The following is a 15,798-nucleotide window of genomic DNA, read 5'->3' on the forward strand; positions in this document are numbered from 1 at the left end:
CCTTCTCCTCCCTGACCTATGCCCTCCATGGAGGGTCCCCTGTCGTCCCTGCCCTGTACCCTCCATGGAGGGTCCCCTCTCCTCCCTGCCTGTCCCCTCTATGGAGGGTTAGCTGCCCCCACTGCCCTGCATCCTCCATGGAGAGTTCACTGCGTCCCATGCCTTGGCCTCTCCATGGAAGGTCCCCTTCCCCCTGCCCTGTCCCCTCCATGCAGGGTCTTCTGTTTCCCTGCCTGTCCCATCACTCACAGGCTCTGAGAGGAATGTGCTCTGGTCCCCAGTGTTCATCTGCCCTTCCTCCAGGCCGTGTTCACTGTCTGTACCTGAAGCACATCTCACCGTCTTCATCTGCCCAAATCCTCCTGGGCTCTCAGGACACATGTCAAATATCATTTCAAATGTCAAATCACTGAGTGATCTTTAAAAAAATATAAATCAGATCCCCCTATTAAGGTGCCTAAAAGCCTTCATGCTGTGACAGCACTTTCAACCCACACTAGGGCCCTCTATGCGCTCCCCCTGCCCTCTGCTGTTCCCATCCAGCCTGGCTGTAATTGCCCTGGGGCACTGCCTCTCCTTTGGGGTGTGGCTTCCTCAGGTCTCCATGGGGCCAGCTCTGTCTCAACAGCCATGTCTCAGTTTAAATATCTTGGGGAACCCTTCCCTGAGCCTGCTGGGGAGTCACCCTCCTGGGGAGCCCACACCCAGCCCTAAGGGGTACACCTGGCAGTAGGACACAGTACTAACAGAGGTCAGAAAGGTAAGACAGGAGAAATTAAAAATGGTGGCAGAGTAGGAGGATGCCGCATGGCCATGCTCCCAGGAATAAGCTAGAATTACAACTGAAAAAAGAGAAGACTTCCTGAATAATCAACAAAAAACTCACAGGAGAGAACCCTGATACCCAAGGACTAAAGGTGGAGCCTGCATAGAGACTGGTAGGAGGGGCAGAGACGTGACCCACAGAGGGGAACTGAAATCCCAGAGATTTATCTCAGCCGGTGGTGGAGGGGGGGAGTTGCCACTGAGAATGCTGGGATCTAATCCCGAAGCTGGTCTCCCCAGCAGAGAGCACCAAACTGAGGAATGTATCCACATAACATCAAGCTGTGAAAAGCAGTGGGGTGTTGTCTGCCAGGGAGTGGCAGCTGAAAGTTCAGGCACCCTCCTAAAGGGCCAAGGCACAAACATTCCCTGTGGAGCCACCCACCTTGTGCTCTGGCAGAGGGAGGGTGAAGTGGACTGGAGCTGTGAGAGCAGAAGCCAGCAGTGGGGACTTGGGGGACAGAGCTAAGAAGGCAGACACCCCAAGTCTCCTCGGCTCAGTCATTCCCTCACACAGCCACAGAGACATCTGCCTTGCCTGGGGGGATAGACATCTGCCTTGCCTGGGGGGATAGACATCTGCCTTGCCTGGGAGGAAGACAGTTGACATACCCTATTGGAAAACACCTTGCCTTGAGGCTGCTTAAGAGATTAAAAGTAACAATTCCAAGGAGTGCAGCAACTTGTGTAGCCCACCCCCATCCAAGGAACAGCAGCCACCTGATCACAACACCCTCTGTCTGAGGAACAGCAGCTGTGTGTGAAGCCTCCCCAACCAGCAAGAGGAGCTACCACAACTGCGAACAGCACCCACCAGAGCAGCTGCTATCAACTGAGGAGCAGCTGCTACCACAACCGCCCAAGGAGCAACCGCAGCCCGAGGAGCCACTGCCAGCCAGGGAGCAGCCACTGAACGACTCAACATTTAATATGGTGGTACAATCAAACATGGGTAGACAAAGAAACCCCCAAAGAAAAGGAAAGGAGGACTCGCCAGAAAAGCAGCTTAGTGATACAGAGGCATGCAACATGACAGAAAAAGAATTCAGATTAAGGGTCCTTGAGTGCATAAACCAGATGGAGGAAAAAATCAACAACTTATGCAAGAAGCAAGAAGAAACAGATGAAAAAAATCAATAAATTATGTAAGAACCAAGAAGAAATGAAGAGTGATATAGCTACAATAAAAAACACCACTGAAAGTTTCAACAGTAAACTAGGAGAAGTGGAGGACCGAAATAGCGAATTAGAAGACAGGGAAGCAAAACAGACCCAAACTGAACTGCAATTGGAGAAAAAAATTAAAAGACAGGAGGAGAGCCTAAGGGAGCTATGGGACAACATGAAAGAAAACAACACATGAATAATAGGGGTGCCAGAACAACAGATAGAGGAACAAGGGTTAGAAAACCTATTTGAAGAAATAATATCAGAAAACATCCCTGAGGTGGGGAAGAAAAAAGTCACACAAGCACAGAGAGTCCCAAACAAGATGAACCCAAAAAGACCCACACCAAGACACATCATAATTACCATGGCAAATGTTCAGGACAAAGAGAGAATCTTAATGGCTACAAGAGAGAGATGGAAAGTTACGTACAAGGGATCTCCCATTAGATTATCAAATGATTTCTCAACAAAAAACATCAGGCCAGAAAAAAAATGGACGGAAATCTACAAAGTGATGCAAAGCAAAGGACTGAATCCAAGAATACTCTATCCAGCAAGGCTATCATTCAAAATTGAAGGGGAAATAAGAAGCTTCACAGACAAAAAAAAAAAAAAAAAAAAAAAAAATGGCTAAGGGAGTTTATCACCACCAAGACAGCAATGCAAGAAATGCTAAAGGGACTGGTGTGAAAAGAAAAATAAAAAAATAAGAAAGAAAACAGACACAAGAAATAGAAATGGCTACAAACAAGTACCTTTCAATAATAACTTTAAATGTAAATGGACTAAATGCTTCAATCAAAAGACATCGAGTGGCTCAATGGATAAAAAAACATGACCCATACATTTGCTGTCTACAAGAGACCCACCTCAGAAGAAGCGACTCACACAGACTGAAAGTAAAGGGATGGAAAAATATCTTTCAGGTAACAGGAAATGAGAAAAAATGCTGGGGTAGCAATACTTATATTGGACAAAATAGACCTCAAGGTGAAGGTCATAACAAGAGATAAGGAAGGACACTTCATAATACTAAAGGGATCAATATAACAAGAGGATTTAACCCTGATAAACACATATGCACCCAATGCAGGAGCACCCAAATACATAAAAATCTCCTGGAAGATATCAAGGCAGAGATCGACAATAATAACAATCATAGTAGGGGACTTTAATACACCACTGACATCACTAGTTAAATCCTATAGACAAACAATCAGCAAAGAAACAGCAATCCTAAATGACTCACTAGATCAGATGGACTTAATTGACATCTTGAGAACATTTCACCCCAAAGCCATGGAATATACATTCTTCTCAAGTGCTCATGGGACATTTTCAAAAATAGACCACATATTGGGTCACAAACAAAGTCTCCCCCAAATTCAAGAAGATTGAAATTATACCAAGCATCTTCTCAGGCCACAATGGCATAATATTAGTAATAAACTACAATAAAAACAACCCAAAATACTCAAACACTTGGAAGCTGAATAGCATGTTATTAAATATTGATTGGGTTACCAATGAGATCAAAGAAGAAATTAAAAACATCCTGGACACTAATGACAATGAAAACACAACAATCCTAAATCTGTGGTACACAATGAAAGCAGTCCTGACAGGGAAGTTTATAGCTCTACAGGCCTATCTCAAAAAAACAGAAAAAAAAATGGTAGTAAATGATCTAACTCTACAACTCAAAGAATTAGAAAGAGAGCAACAAGAAAACCCCAGAGTGATCAGAAGGAAGGAGATAATAAAGATTAGAGCAGAAATAAATGACATAGAGACCAGAAAAAAACAATACAGAAAATCAATGAAACCAAGAGCTGGTTCCTTGAAAGGATAAACAAGATTGACAAACCTCTAGCCAGGCTCACCAAGAAGCAAAGAGAGAGGACCCAAATAAACAAAATCAGAAACGATAGAGGTGAAATAAAGACAGACCCCACAGAAATACAAATGATTGTTAAACAGTACTACGGACAACTCTATTCCAACAAACTAGACAACCTTGAGGAAAAGGACAAATTCCTAGAAAAATACAACATTCCAAAACTCAATCAGGAAGAATCTAAAAATCTCAGTAGGCCCCTAACTATGGTAGAAATTCAAGCAGTCATCAAAAAGCTTCCAGCAAACAAAAGCCCAGGACCAGACGGCTTCACAGGGGAGTTTTACTAAACACTTAAGGAAGAACTAAAACCTATCCTCTTCAGACTACTACATAAAATTCAAGAGGAGGGAACACTTCCAAGCTCATTCTATGAAGCCAGCATCACCCTAATACCAAAACCAGGTAAAGACAACACAATGAAAGAGAATTACAGGCCAATATCTCTCATTGAACATAGATGCTAAAATCCTCAACAAAATCTTAGCAAATCGGATCCAGCAGTACATCAGTAAGATCATACACCATGACCAAGTAGGATTTATCCCAGGGATGCAAGGATGGTACAATATCCGCAAATCAATAAACATGATACATCACATAAACAAATTGAAAGAAAAAAAAAAACAAATAGTCATATGAATTGATGCAGAAAAGGCGTTTGACAAAATCCAACACCCATTTCCGATAAAAACTCTCAGCAGGGTGGGAATAGAAGTATCATACTTCAACATAATAAAAGCCATATATGACAAACTCACAGCCAACATCATACTCAATGGACAAAAACTAATAACATTATTCTTAAAAAGAGGAACAAGACAGGGATGCCCACACTCACCATTCCTGTTCAACATAGTACTGGATGTATTAGCCATTGTAGTTAGACAAGAAGAAGAAATAAAAGGCATCCAAATTGGAAAAGAGGAAGTAAAACTGTCCTTATTTGCAGATGACATGATATTATACATACAAACCCCTAAAGTCTCCATCAAAAAAACTATTAGAGTTAATACATGGATTTGGCAATGTAGCAGGATATGAAATTAACACCCAAAAATCTAAGACATTTCTATACACCAACAGTGAACTTTCAGAAAGAGAGACTGAAAAAAAAAACAATCCCATTTACCATCGCCCCCCAAAAATTAAGCTACACAGGAATAAATGTAACTAAAGAGGTAAAAGACCTCTACCCAGAAAACTACAGGACGTTGAAAGAAGAGATAGAGGAAGACGTAAACAGATGGAAGAAGATACCGTGTTCATGGATTGGTAGAATCAACATCATCAAAATATCCATACTACCCAAAGCAATCTATAAATTCAACGCACTTCCCATTAAAATACCAATGGCATATTTCAAAGATCTAGAATGAACTCTCCAAAAATTCATCTGGAATAAAAAGAAGACCCCGAATAGCTGCAGTGATCCTAAGAAAGAACAAAGTAGGTGGGATCTCAATACCAGATATCAAGCTGTATTACAAAGCCACTGTTCTCAAAACTGCCTGGTACTGGCACAAGAACAGACATATAGATCAATGGAATAGAATAGAGAGCCCAGAAATTGGCCCGAACCAATATGCTCAATTAATATTTGACAAAGGAGGCAAGAACTTACAATGGAGTCAAGATAGTCTCTTCAATAAATGGTGTTGGGAAAATTGGACAGATATATGCAAGAAAATGAAACTAGACCACCAACTTACACCATACACAAAAATAAACTCAAAATGGGTAAAGGACTTAAATGTACAACAGGAAACCATAAAAATTCTGGAAGAATCCAAAGGCAACAAAATCTCAGACATATGCCGAAGCAATGTCTTCACTGATACAGCTCCTAGGGCACTTGAAACTAAAGAGAAAATGAACAAATGGGACTACATCAAAATAAAAAGCTTCTGCACAGCAAAAGAAACCATCAACAAAACAAAAAGAAAGCCCACTGCATGGGAAAACATATTTGCCAATGTCATACCTGATAAGGGCCTAATCTCCAAAATTTATAGGGAACTCATACAACTTAACAAAAGGAAGATAAACAATTGAATCAAAAAAATGGGAAAAGGATCTAAATAGACACCTTTCAAAAGAGGACATTCAGAAAGCCAAGAGACATATGAAAAAATGCTCAAAATCACTAATCATCCGAGAGATGCAAATAAAAACAACAATGAGACAGTCACACATGTCAGACTGGCTATCATCAACAAATCCACAAACGAAAATTGCTGGAGAGGATGTGGAGAAAAAGGAACACTCGTGCACTGCTGGTGGGAATGCAGACTGGTGCAGCCACTATGGAAGACAGTATGGAGTTTCCTCAAAAAACTGGAAATGGAACTCCCATTTGACCCTGTGATCCCACTTCTAGGAATATATCCTAAGAAACCAGAAACACCAATCAGAAAGGATATATGCACCCCTATATTCATAGGAGCACAATTCACCATAGCTAAGATCTGGAAACAGCCTAAGTGCCCAGCAGTAGATGAATTGATTAGAAAACTGTGGTACATCTACACGATGGAATACTATGCTGCTGTAAAAAAGAAGGAACTCTTACCATTTGCAACGTATGGATGGAGCTGGAGAGCATTATGCTAAGTGAAATAAGCCAGTCAATGAAGGAAAAATACCACATGATCTCACTCATTCATGGATAATAAAGACCTTTATAAACTTATGAACAAAAATAGATACAGAGGCAGAGCTGCCTCAAACAGACTGTCAAACTGCAGCGGGAAGGCCAAGGAGGTTAGGGGGACAGAAGGGGTGGGGGTAAGAGATCACTCGAAGGACCTATATGCATGCATATATGCATAACCAATGTACATAAGACACCTGGGGTAGGGGAGGCCAGGGGATTGTCAAGGGCGGGAGAAAAAAGGAGACATATGTAATACTCTTTGTAATACTTTAAGCAATAAAAAAAATAATAAATAAAAATAAAAAGTTTGAGGACCCCTGGTTTACAGGTTCTGGGAGGAACTCCCACATTTCCAAAATCAGGGAGCACATCATACAAATGTAGACCTGAACTTTGGATCTGGGCTTAGTGTCTTTTAAAGGTTCCCAGGCCCAGGGGCTGGAAGAGCGGCAGGACAGTCCCAGGACTCCACTATCTCAGAGGCCACAAGAGTGTGAGGCCCTGAAATAAGCTCCACAAAGCAGTACCCCTAAGCGATTCTACATTTGCAGCAATCTGTGGAAACTAAAGTTCTGTTGAGAACTTGGAAACCACCACCAGGATTCATGGGCTCTGCTTATTAGTATCTTTCCCCAGCCCCTGGAGATGACGCATTATGTCAGGGCCCCAGTCCTAAGGGCACAATTTTGCCTAGTTGGCTATCTTTCAAGGGACTTCTGCTTCCTGTCCCCAACTGGGATCCTCTCCCTTCAAGTTTCATTCCCAGCAGTTGGGAAGAGTTTAAAACCCTATTTCAGACAATGTCCCTCTTTTATTCTCCACCATCGATGGCCCTAGGATCCTGAAAATTAGACTGAAACTTCTCACCAAATACTTTGCCTTGTCTTCTCTGTTGCCTTTAGATACAAAACCAGCCCAGGATTCCCGAGTCCTCCCAGCTCAGCCACACCAACCAAAATCTGACAGGGTGGCATTGCAGGCTGTCACCCTCTTTCACACATCACACCATGTATCACCCACAAGTGACTCACTGTTCTGGACCAGTGACCTGGGTTTCAGGATCTGACAGGTACCAGCACCCAAGGATGGAGGGTAAATGGAGTGAGGCTGAGTAGAAGTCTTCAAGCAAAATGGAGTCTGGGAGGCACATAGGCCTCAATGCTGACTGTTGCTGCTCAACAAGCTTCAGACAAACCACTGCACCAGGGGACAGTGCCTCTGAAGCCTGGTCCTAGTTGTGACCCAGCGCTGGAGCCTATAGGTTAACAGAACAGAAAGGTCAAAGTGAGCACCGGGAAGCAACACCCAAACCAATCAGCACTGGATAAGACCCCTGGCCTGGGCTTTCATTGGCTAAATGCAGCCATAATTCGGCGCAGTGCACTTTGGGTAACTTACTTTTTCAGGCCCAACAGGTGGAATTAAGATCTCAATCACTGACTGATCATTGCAAATACTGGTGTTGGGGACCCCTGGTGTTGCTGGAAAATGACAAACTTAGGATTTGGGGGGTGGTCACAGGTTGCATGGAAGTGTTGTCTGCAACTGATCTCTTGTTTTGAGATGTAATTTTAGATTTCATGAAGTTCAGAATACTCCCTGCGGTGAAAAGTATTATTTCAATTATTCCTGAGGACCACAAATCTAAATGGATATATTGTTTTTAAGTTTTTTTTATTTGATTTTTATAGAGAGAATGAAGGAAAGGAAAAGAGAAAAGCACTGATTGGTACTGCTGCATGGCCCCCACCCACTAGGCTTACACACAGAAAACTTGGCTTGTACCTCACGATGAATCTAACTGGTAACATTTCTGTGCATGGGACTACACTCAACCAATAGACCCACTCCAGCCATCAGATATTTTATTTTTATCAAAACATTTTATTAATAATAGAAAAATCAAGATAGGAGAAAATGTACATAATCCTCTCCTAGTTGTTTAAAAACAAAATTTTAAAGGGTTCATGCCAACAAGTTGACCTTTCCTACATTGTCTGCATGTTTGCAGTCATCACACATTGTGAAACTATGGAGCTAAGAGTTACTGAATGTTCACTACACGTGCCAAGCCCTGGATTCAATGCTTTACATGAACTATTTCAACATAAATTGCATGATTATAGATTTAACAAAAGGCAGGGCTGGTAGACAAACCCATGTGTCTCTAACAACAGAGTTCTGGCTTCTACTGTTAGGCTCTGTAACTATTAGGATTGGCTAGATGTTATTATAAATTACCAACAGACCCAAAGATTTATTGGTTTTTATATTAAAGAAGGTATCTTTCTTGTTCATGCCACATGATCTCCCTGATTCTCCTGGGACTTGTATAAAGAGAAGCCACCATATACATACCTCCTGGATATATCAGAGATGTACAGAGATGGTGGCAAGTCTCATTGCTTCCAGACTTTTCTGTTAGCAGTGACAGGCTTCACACTCAGCACATTTCATTGGTCAAAGCACTTCACAGGGTTGCAGCAAATTCAGGTGGTCAGGAGGGAAGTCTGACATACTTGATGGCCACATTCATATGACTACATGGGGCCAGCCTCTTTGGGGGCTGTGTATGGGCGAAGAAGAGCAGTGAAGATTGGTAGGAAGTGACAGTGGAAATTAGTTCAGATGGTTCACTTTCCCCTCATCCAGGTGCATTTTGTCCCAGAGCTGCCCACAACCACCACTGTCTAGATTCAAAGGAGTGAACTTCAATAAGAGGAATTTGGTCAGAAGTCATTGGCCATGAACTCAGAGCCCACTTTTGAGTGTGACCTTTAATAAATCCCCGGCTGCCTCGGTTCCCCCACTATGTTCGAGGTGAAGATCCACATATTAAGAATGTTTATTGGAAGGTACAGGACTGCAAGCATTCCAGCATCCACGTTCTTTGAAATTAATATCGATCACTACTCTGTCTCCTAGTCTCTATCATTTGCATAGCTCAGGTGAGGGCTCCATCAGGTGGGGCTAATGTAAAAATGCTGACATTAACATCAATGTTGGTCCTAGGTTCCCATTCATTTGTGCCTGAACCTGTGCTAAATGTGGTCCCTCCATTTTTCTCTTCATCCCCATTGGAGGAAGCACTGGGCCTAATTTTCCCTCCTTGTCTCAATGTTCCTGAGTGCCCAAGATCACCCAGTAAATGTTGAGAGTCCAGGGGTCATAAAGTGATGCTCCAAGCAACCCCAGGCACATTCCTTATTAGGTGTCAGCATAGCTTACAAATGGGCAAGGGATTGACCTTCTCTTCAGGGACCAGGAGGACCACCCGGGTATGCCAGCCTTCTCCAGGGTTATCCAGTTCCTCATTCCTAAGGGGGAATTAGGGTCCTAGGATTCTTCACCCTCAGCTTTCCCCCATATGCACCCATCCAGTGGTTCCTTTTCAGGGATTCAGGATCTTCCAGATCCTCCTCAAAGGCTTAGAGTCCACCAAAAACAGTGCCTCCACACTCTATTCTTCAATTCTGCCACCAGTCTTTCCCAATTCTCCAACTTCTATCAGCCTGCAGTCCTGCAGTTCTATGACCCTTCACTTCATCCATCCATGAACCTGAGATGGGACCCAAAGGGGTATAACAGTGGCTTGGAAGAGAAGGGGCTCAGCCTGGGGAGCAGAGAAGAACATATTGTCCTCTAAATCACCCCTGTGGAGATTGCCTATGCATTTGTCTGTTGCTGGGGTGCACACATACAATCTCACGGGGAACATGCAGACATCATAAGCACACAAATGCCCGGGTACAGAACACCTCCAGGCAAAGATGGGCTCGCAGGTGCAGGGCTTGTGGCCAGGCTCACACAGATCCAGACTACAGACTCGGACATCACTTTGAGGGGAATACACAAATACACACAGATAAGAACACATGGGAACAAGACAGCATCACGATGCACACTCACAAACACAATGGACACACACAGGCACACACCTGAAGGGACATATGTGGACACAGTAGACAGACACAAAGAAAATAAAAAACACAGATACAATCAGGAACACTCAAAGGGGCAGCAAGTCACACATACAACCAACACTGATAAGCAAAGCAACACTCCCCTTAATGCTGAGACAAACTAATACACTGTTTTAAAGGAAACATTAAGAACTGAGGTGCTGTCTTGACAAGGTAGTACAGTGGGTTGGAGAATCATCTCATAATGCACCTCCCCCCCCGCCCCCATCCAACACACACACACAATAGATTGTGGATTTGATCCTTGGTTGGGGCATGTATGAAAGGCAATTGATCCATGTTCCTCTCCCATTAATGTTTATTTATTTATCTCCCTGTTTCTCTTTATTATTTATCTAAAATCAATAAACATATCCTCAGCTGAGGATTAAAAAAGAAAAATGTAATAATTAAGGTATTGAATTTTCAAGAACATAGAATTAAATCCAGAGCAGTCTCTCTAGAACAGTTATCAGAGAATCATTTGAATGCAGTCAATGTGTCTTCTTTTACCTGGGAGGCTAACAGAATCACTATCGCTGATCTCAGAAAAACCCCACATAATTCGTGTCATAGTCATGATCCCCTCCTTGCTTTCATTTAACCACTAAAATACGATGGTTTCTGAATAAAGTCATCCCTTCATTTCCATAACTTAGGTTAGACTTTGAGTGATAAAAATTAACTTATCTTAGTAGTAGCTGTTTCTGAGGGATTCCAACATAACTTTAGGCACTGGAGTGAGGAGAGCCAGTTCTCCCTCCAGGTCCCATGTGGCCATGCACTCCCTGTAGATAACTAGAACCTAGAGGTCCAGGAATGATGCTCTGAGTAGACCCAGACACCGTCCTCTATTAGTTTTCAGCTTAGCTTTCACATGGCCAAGGGACACCCTCTCCAGGGATGTCCAGTTCCTCATTATTAGTGGGGATTTAGGAGCCTAGAAGTCTTCCCCTCAGCTTTCCCCCACATGCACCCATCTTCACATTCCTTTCCAAGGATCCTGGATCACCCAGCTACTGCAAGAAGGCACAGTCTTCCACAAACATTTCCAATCCACGCTCCATACCTCCATACCTCCTGTCTGTCATCACAGTCTGCCCCAATTCCCCACCTTGCTACAGCCTGAGGTTCTATGAACCGGCCCTGTGCTTAATTCATACCTGAGATGGGACTTCCAGAGGGACACCAGATGCCTGGATGAGCAGGAGAATAAGGGGCTCAACTGGTGGGGAAGAAAAACAGGTAGTCCTCTACATCACCTCTCCGGAGATTCACTATGACTTGTCAGTGGTTGGGGTGCACAGACTCAGAGAGATATACAGATAACACGAGCACAGAAACATGCAGGTAGAGAACACCCCCAGCCTCTTCTGGGCACTCAGGTGCCAGACTTAGGTCCAGGCTCACATAGACCCACACTGTAGACATAGGCAATACCTTGAGGGGAACACACACACACACACACACACACACAAACACACACACACACACACACAGAAACAAACAATTGGGGCCACCCAGACAGTGCCACAGGACACACACATGACACACACACAATGGACACACCCCCATGTGCTGGCAGGAACCCCTAAAACCAAACCTGTCCAGGGGCCCAACCTCACACCCCACGGTATATTGTCCTTCAGAGTCCAGGCTCCATCACCTCACTCCAGGTGCAAGGGTCTGCTCGGCACAGGCCAAACTTATGGAGCAGGGAGACCACCTGGAATGCATCCCCCCAATGTGGTATCATGTTGAGACCAAGCCTCTCCTTCAGGAAATGCTTGTACTTCAGAATGGTCTCACCATTAAAAACTCATAGCACCATTTTCTGGAGAATCCATGCTACCTCCAGGACTGGGTTAATGAAATGAAAATGGAAAATTACCCAGAAATGCAAAAATAGAGAGATTCAAACAATGCCCGTGGAGCTTAGGAGAGTGTATGGGCTGCTCAGAGGTACGTGAACTTATTTGAGGTCCTCAAGTATTAGGAGCTGCTCCAGAATGCCTAGGAGGGATCTGGGCTCCTCAACCACCTGAATCCAAAATAGCTGTCTCAACCCCTGGCTGGAAGGTGCTGAGACCACAAAGCCCATGTCCAGGCCCAGAGCTTTTCCCAGCCCCTTAGGGTTTAGTCTCAGGGAGCACAGATGTCATAATTACTTGTGGGTGACTCTTCAGCTTAGCCCCAGTTCCCCACCCTCCACACTGACAGCAGGGCCCCTCCCCTCCTGTCCTCTCCCTCACTGTGTGCTCTGCCCTCATGAGAACCCTTATGGCTGGTTCACCACAGGGTCCCTGCCTGGTTTGTGATGGTGTTCACATGTGTTGACTTGTTTGGTGAAAAAACACACAAATATATTGCTCAGAGAGAAAGAGAGAGAAGAATAGGGAGAGGGAAACACCCATTTTGTGTTCCATTAATTTTATACATTGTTTGATTCTGTTTTTTTAAAATATATTTTACTGATTTTTTACAGAGAGAACGGGAGAACGATAGAGAGAAACATCGATCAGCTGCCTACTGCACACCTCCTACTGGGGATGTGCCCACAACCAAGGTACATGCCCTTGACCAGAATCGAACCTGGACCCTTCAGTCCACAGACTGACGCTCTATCCACTGAGCCAAACCAGTTAGGGCATGATTCTTTTTTTAATATAAGCTTTATTTTAAATTTAAAGAAAAACTGAAAACGAGTATTTTTTACAAATTATACCAACACTGAAAACGTAATTTGGGAATGTTGAACATTAGTTCTCAATTCAAAATAATGACATGTCTTGGTGTTGGCTAATGTAAAGTTTATTTAAACCTAGTACTTTTATATAAGCTTAACCATTTCATCCTTCCTAAAATTCAGTGATTATGATTCAACTTTAGAAGGTTAAAGCAGTCTTCTATGTAAAACCCCATATACCTTTTTGAAATACAATATATTTACACCAGCGAGGAAATGATAAAAACCTGTAAAAACCACATGGGACTTGCCAAAAAGGCTGCCTACATACAGAGGGAGCATTTCGCCTCAGCACACACACACACACGTGATCCAATAGACTTCCTCACGTTCTCTTACACAGCAACCTGCGTGGTTATACATGCCGCTCTAGCATGTATGAACTGAAAATAACATGTTTTAAAAGGTCCTTGAAGACACAGGGGAGTGGAATGAGCCCGCGCTGAGAGCAGCACCACACAGGCTGTTATGAGGATGTGGCCGAGCTGCCAGCCCAGCTGGCTCTGCCCCTGGGGAAGCAGGCCCCGCCCCGTGGGAACAGGGCCCACCCCAGGGAAGCAGGCCCCACCCCAGGGAAGCAGGCCCTGCCCTCAGAAAGCTGGTGGAGGCGGACCCAGAAAGACTGATGGTCTTGCCAAAACCGGTTTGGCTCAGTGGATAGAGCATCGCGCTGCGGACTGAAGGGTCCCAGGTTCGATTCCGGTCAAGGGCATGTACTTGGGTTGCGGGCACATCCCCAGTGGGAGATGTGCAGGAGGCAGCTGATCGATGTTTCTCTCTCATCGATGTTTCTAACTCTCTATCTCTCTCCCTTCCTCTCTGTAAAAAATCAATAAAATATATTAAAAAAAAAAAAAGACTGATGGTCTTTTTGATGATCTCCAAGGCCTCCTGGACCTCGTCCTCCTTGATGACCAGAGGAGGTGGAATCTGATGATGTCGCCATGGGTGGGCTTGGCCAGAAGTCCATTATCTCGAAGGCACAGGCGCACCTTCCAAGCATCGGAATCTTTGGTTTCCCAGGTGACGGTGGCATCCAGCAGCCCCTTCCCATGCACTGCGGTCACGATATCCCAGGGCAGCTTCCTGAGCTCATTCTCTTCTTCCAAAACTTCGCAGGCAGCGTTGGCCCCGCGGCTGTCCAGGGGGTTGCCCCTGTACGTGGAGCCGCGCTCCCCAGGCTGGATGGTCAGCATGATCTCGTGGTCACACAGCACCGCCCACACGGGGTACAGGCCACCGGAAAGGGCCTTGCCCAGGAGGACGAGGTCAGGCCTGACGTTTGCATGGCCGACCGCCAGCCATCGACCAGTCCTGGCCAGTCCTGTCTGGGTCTCATCCAATAAACAGGACTGGGTGCCTGGCGCAGAGCTCGCGCACACCCCTCAGGCAGCCTGGGTCGGGACAATGACGCCCGCCTCACCCTGAATGGGTTCGACCATGAACGCAGCAACGTTTGGATCCTGAAGAGCACGCTCAAGAGCAGGTAGGTCGCTGTAGGGAATGATCTCGAACCCCGGCATGAAGGGACCAAAGCCGTCGTCGCTGCTGGGGTCCGTGGAGCTGCAGATGGCACACAGAGTCCTGCCCCAAAAGTTTCCAGCTGCGAAGACGATCTTGCCTTTGTCCTTGGGGATGCCCTTCACGGTGCAGCCCAACTGCCGCGCAAGCTTGCAAGGGGTCCCCCCGGCCTCCACCCTGTCTGTGCTCATGGGGAGAACCTGGTGGTAGTTGAAGAGCTTCGTGACGTTCTCCTCGTCTTCGCCCGGCACGTTGTTGTAGGAGGCCCGCGAGGTCGGCGCCAGCTTCCCCGCCTGGCTCTTCAGGGCGTCCACAATCTTGGGGTGGCAATGCCCTTGGTTGACGGCGCTGTGCATACTCAGAAAACCAAAGCATTTCCTGCCTTCCGCATCCCACAGGGAAATACCTGTCCCTCTCTCCAGGGTTACCAGTAAGAGGTGGTAAAGAGCGTCCCAAAATTCACGCAAGATTTGAATTTTGCGTGAGCATTAACAACGACAAAAAATAAAAGCCCAATTTTCCTTGGTTTATTGAAGCAGATTTTAATATTTGTTACCCTGTGATTTCAATCCCTTCAATTTGATAAGCATTACCAAGTACCAATTATGGCCCAGGAGCAGAGACAATGAAGACCACGGCTTTGCGTGTGTACCAGCAAAGCTGTGGAGGCCATTTACCCGTTGTGCTATTCCATACAAAAACCTATACTGTATACATTATGAATCAATAAAAAATTTACATTTTTTAATTATAAACCTGTGTTTTCTATCAAAATTACTTCTTGCGTGAATTTTGGGACACCCTTTAGTTGTGAGCGCCATACTTGGCTTCCCGTTCAAAAACGTCATCCGACCATAGAGGGCCTTGGACCATCTTCTTAGTCGCCACGGATGTAGAAGTCACTGGCGTGTGGGCGCCCCGCCACAGTCTGCAGACGAGCTAGCTTGGAAAGCATCCTGTCTGTAGAGCAAGAATTCCACCGACCAGCTACCCTTCTCCTGCGGTTAAGATGGAAATGCAG

The 15,798-nt window shown here is 44.9% G+C and overlaps 1 pseudogene; it reads right to left on the bottom strand.

The window, feature by feature from the left end:
• Positions 1-14,114: 14,114 nt before the first annotated feature.
• LOC102423872 lies at positions 14,115-15,732 on the bottom strand (annotated as a pseudogene).
• Positions 15,733-15,798: the final 66 nt, after the last annotated feature.

The sequence above is a fragment of the Myotis lucifugus genome, unplaced genomic scaffold (assembly GCF_000147115.1).
Source record: "Myotis lucifugus unplaced genomic scaffold, Myoluc2.0 scaffold_1068, whole genome shotgun sequence".
NCBI lineage: Eukaryota > Metazoa > Chordata > Mammalia > Chiroptera > Vespertilionidae > Myotis > Myotis lucifugus.